Source organism: Leucoraja erinacea, chromosome 9, assembly GCF_028641065.1.
Source record: "Leucoraja erinacea ecotype New England chromosome 9, Leri_hhj_1, whole genome shotgun sequence".
Taxonomy (NCBI): Eukaryota; Metazoa; Chordata; class Chondrichthyes; order Rajiformes; family Rajidae; genus Leucoraja; species Leucoraja erinaceus.
In genome coordinates, this window is record NC_073385.1 from 23,169,198 (window position 1) to 23,173,911 (window position 4,714).

Genomic DNA, 4,714 nt, shown 5'->3' on the forward strand with positions numbered 1-4,714 from the left:
TTAACGTTCAAGGCTAATGGACAGGAAGGGCACCTTTAGAGCAATGTCAAAAGAATAAAACTGGCTCAGCGCGGTTGCAGAGATCCAGAGTAGTTCAGATCAGAATGGGGAAAGAAAAGCCTGGAGCGGCTGGGGCTGGGGCTGGGGGGGTGATTATCTCTGCCCAGAATTTCAGCGTTGAGGCCTATACTTTGACATGGCGCCCTCTGCCTCGCCGCGGCTCCGAGGTGACTGGAGGCCGCGACTTATGGCGCACACACAGAGCCGGAGACCAACACTCACCTCCACTCCCCCAGACAGACGGCGAAACGTCCTTCAGCACGAGAGCATTCACCGGGCGTCGATGACTACGATCCGTGAGAGCGAGAGGAGGCCAAGACATGCCGGAGAAGCAACGGAGTTACGGCAGCGACGGTTCCCACCGTCTGGCGACAACGGCGGCTGCGCCGAGCGACAGCCACCGGCCCGGGCCGCAGCACCCGGATGTGAGCGGCACAGCAGGTTGTGCGACCGAGTGCAAGGAGGCAGCAACAGCAACAGCAACAGCAGCAGCCTGTCACAACACGCTGTGCTCGCTTCCTTTCCTCCCAGCAGAAAGGCTGCATTGTGCAATTCTCTGAACATTCATTGCAAAAACAAAAATACAGTAAATATAATGTGGAGGAAGGAACTGCAGCGAAGATAAGTACAAAATTGCTGGAGTAACTCAGCAGTACAGGCAGCATCTCTGGAGAGAAGGAATGGGTAACGTTTCGGGTCGAGACCCTTCTTCACTGTAAAAATAAACCATGTTCGTCGGCAAACTATAAGCATTTAAAAAATTCAGAAAGGAAATTTAGACAAGGTAGATTGCTCGGTGAACTTTTCCACAAGATGAAGTGTGCAGAACGAACAATCGTTATCTCAAGGCTGAGATGAAACATTTCAACTACAATGATACATTTATTTAGGTTAAGTCTTTGCAATTTTCTTTCTCGGAGACATAAGACACAGCAGATGCTGGAATCTTGATTAAAATCAAAATTCTGGGGGACTCAGCGGGTCAGGACTCTTCAGCTCTCTATCTGGGAGGACTGAGTGATCAGTTGTTTAATATTTTCAAGATTGAGATCGATAGATTTGGGGCACTGAGACGGCATGGGTGACAGATGGGAAAATAGACGTGCCGACATGATCACCAGATCTCTTTCAAAGATAGATCATACATGGCGTCCTATTCATTTAACCCTTAGGATTGTGGTTACTTTTAGATGATCACATACCGTGTGGACCATAAATAAACCTGTTTCTCCAATGAGAGATTGTGGAGAACAAAAAAGGGATAACGAGAGTAGGGAGTTTAGTCTGGGAGTATGCACTTTAGGGAGGAGGTTTATACATCGACGAGAATAACGCAAATTATGTTTACATGGAATATTAAGAAGGGTCCAAAGACGAGTCTTGACCAGGAAGATCATCCATTCCTTCTCTCCAGAGATGCTGCCTGTCCACCTTTTTGTGTCTATGTTCGATTCTCAGAAGACTTGATGAGATCCACTTGACAGAATGATTACAAAAGGAAAAGCCCACGAGTAGATCCCAAATTAAGGAAGTAGATGGGTGCAGGGGACATTTTAAAGGATATTTAATGGGTAAAATAAGTATTTTAGCGACGGGAGGTGTATGTATTGCAGTTCCTTGGAACTCGGTGTACAATCTCCTGCATTTACTGTACAACTGAATGGAATTGAAATATAAGGACCGTTATTTATAAGTTTGTATGGTCGCAACTGTTCTGATCGTATGTCGACATCAACCTGCAGGAGTTTGAGAGGAAAACATCTGGAACAAACATTAATTTTCTGACCCAACAATAAAGTGTCTGCTTAATGACATTTCAAGAAATACTGGAACATTCTAAACTGGATGCAAACTGGGCATGCTGCAGGTACTCGTCATGGTAACTGATGTTGTTTTGAAATGTATCACATGTTACACTGTCAGAAAGTGGCACATGGTGGTGGGAAAATAACTGCCGGAGGAACAAAACAGTATTCAGTGATGTTGAATATCAAGTTTCTGAGGGCTGTTACTATGGAGCAGAGTTGAAAAATCAAATAAGGGACCAGGTTGTACAAAGTTGCAAATCAAATTGCATAAGACGCCAGGGTGTTGGAGGAAGATGACACTCTAACAGCCGTTATGCACTTAAAAAATAGCAATAAGAATTATCAATACCGTTTGATATCTTGAACATACCAATTTATTATTCTTAAAGTCTCATACACTGAAGTTCACCTATCTGGTTAAATTTAAGACTGCACAAATCATGTACAAAGTAAGAAATAATTTACTTCTAGGAAATATACAAAAACTGTTTATGGAAAGACAGGGTGGGTATAATTTGAGAGAACATAATTTTTAAAAACTCAATGTCAAAACAACTCTTAAAAGTATGTGCATAGCAATCTGTGGGGTGAATTTGTGGAATGGTCTGGAACAGGAGATAAAACTTAGCACAAACATAATTCAGTTTAAAAAGATGTACAAAACACTTTTTTTTAAAGGATATTGGGATGAGGATAGGGGATTGGAGGCTGTTCCTCCAATTTGCACTGGGTCTCACTCTGAGAATAGCGGAAGCCCAGAACAGGTCAGATTGGAAAATGGGAGGGGGAGTAAGTGCTGAGCAACCGGGAGATCAGGTAGGTTAAGGCGGACTGAGTGGAGGTATTCAGCGAAATGATCACCGAGCCTGCGCTTGGTCTCGCCGATGTACAGAAGTTGACACCTGGAACAGCGGATACAGTAGATGAGGTTGGTGGAGGTGCAAGTGAACCAGAAAGGGGTGGAGATAGGAATATGTGGCCAGTAGTGTCACATCTTCAGTCAGTCAGTCAGTAGTGTCAATCGACAGGTTAACAGACGATACCACTGTAGTAGGCAGGATACTGAATAATGACAGGATGGAGTACAGAAAGGAGATGGAGAATCTTGTAACTTGGTGCCAAGACAACAAACTCTCCCTCAGTGTCAGCAAGACAAAGGAGATTGTGATTGACTTCAGGAAGCAAAGCAGTACATACACCCCAGTCTACATTGATGGTACCAATGTAGAGATGGTCGAAAGCCTTAAGTTCCCAGCAATAATTAAATATCACCAGAAACTTGTCCTGGACCAGCCATATCGAAGCAATGGCCAAGGAAGCACACCTACACCTCTCCTTCCTTAGAAGCCTTAAGAAGTTCTGCATGTTTCCAACAACCCTCACCAACTTCTCCAGTTGTGCTGTAGAATGCGTCCTATTGCGATACATTACTGCATTGTTTCAGGACCACTCCGTCCAAGTCTGCAAGCAATTGCAGAATTGTGGATGTAGTCCAGAACATCACACAAACATCCTCTCTTCTGTTGACTCCATCTACACCCGACTCCTTGGCAAGGACACCAGCACAATAAAGGACCTATCCCAACATGGTCATACCTTTTTCTCCCCTATCCCATCTGGCAAGAAGTACAGAAGTTTGAAAATGCATACCTCCAGATTCAGGGACAGTATCTTCCCAGCTGTTATCAGGCAATTGAATGGTCCTCTCATCAGCTAGAGCGCAGTCCTGACCTCACATCTACCTCATTGGAGACCTTCAAACTATCATTAAATCAGACTTTATCTTGTACTGAATGTTGTACCCTTTTTCTGTCCACTGTGGACAGTTTAATTGTATTCATGTGCAGTCTTTTCTCTGACTGGATATCACACAAACAAAAGGTTTTCCCAGTACCTTAGTGCACATGACAATAATAAATAAACTAAACTAATAAATGTGCCTGCCTCACTCTTATCAATGCAAAATTGATATCAATGTAGAATAAAAATTGTTACTCTACAATTATATTAGTAATACAAAATAAGATGAAGCAACCGTCTTGACAATGATAATTCATCTTTACAAGTCCAAATTCTTCTGATTTTGTTATCCCCAAATTCCAACCTTCTTGGTCCTCTCATTGTTTTAGTCAATAACCACATAACATTTTCAGAAAATTGAAAAATACAGTTGCAACACGTTTTGACATATTACCTTTAATTTAAATGTTACTTCAAATAAATTAGTTTGCCAAAAATTATAGAAAATTAACAGAAAATCTGAAAATGTTTGTCAGCTATGCAGTGTGTGTGTGTGGAGGAGAGATAAAGGCAGACACCCATATATACATATATTTACCGAAGATATGAACAAAAAGCTGGAGTAACTCAGCGGGTCAGACAGCGTCTCTGGAGCAAAGGAATAGGTCACATTTCTGAGAGTCAGGGGTGAAGCTGAAACGAGACATACAGACGATGTAGGAAGATGTAGAACAAATGAATGAAAGATATGCAACAAAAGTAACAACGGTAAAGGAAATAGGCCATTGTTAGCCGTGTGCAAGGTGAAAACGAGTACAGCCAATGAGACTCAACAAGACAATTTTGAAGCTGGTACGACGGAGGGATGAGAAGAGAGGGATGCAAGGGTTACATGAAGTTGGAGAAATCAATATTCATACTCAATCAATATTGGTTTTTCTAACCTGCTGTACCTTCCCATACATATATACAGTTATCGCTACTTTGATATTTAACAACAGAAAATTTAACTCCAAATCGCTTCCCTCATACACTGTAATTGAGCTCCAAAATAAAGGATTTACAGCTGCCAGAGTTGTGAGGGCTCATTGAGCCGTGGGCTGTGT

General features: G+C 42.4%; 1 protein-coding gene across 2 annotated transcripts in view; it reads right to left on the reverse strand.

Moving 5' to 3' along the window:
* The window catches only part of ppm1aa (protein phosphatase, Mg2+/Mn2+ dependent, 1Aa), a 29,648-nt gene extending 29,138 nt beyond the window's left edge, over positions 1-510 (reverse strand). The window contains exon 1 of one of the 2 annotated variants that reach the window (XM_055640324.1): positions 283-510. The gene's annotated coding sequence lies outside the window, so the exon portion shown is untranslated. The remainder of the gene's footprint in view (positions 1-282) is intronic. The other variant, XM_055640325.1, reaches the window with a different exon arrangement.
* Positions 511-4,714: the final 4,204 nt, after the last annotated feature.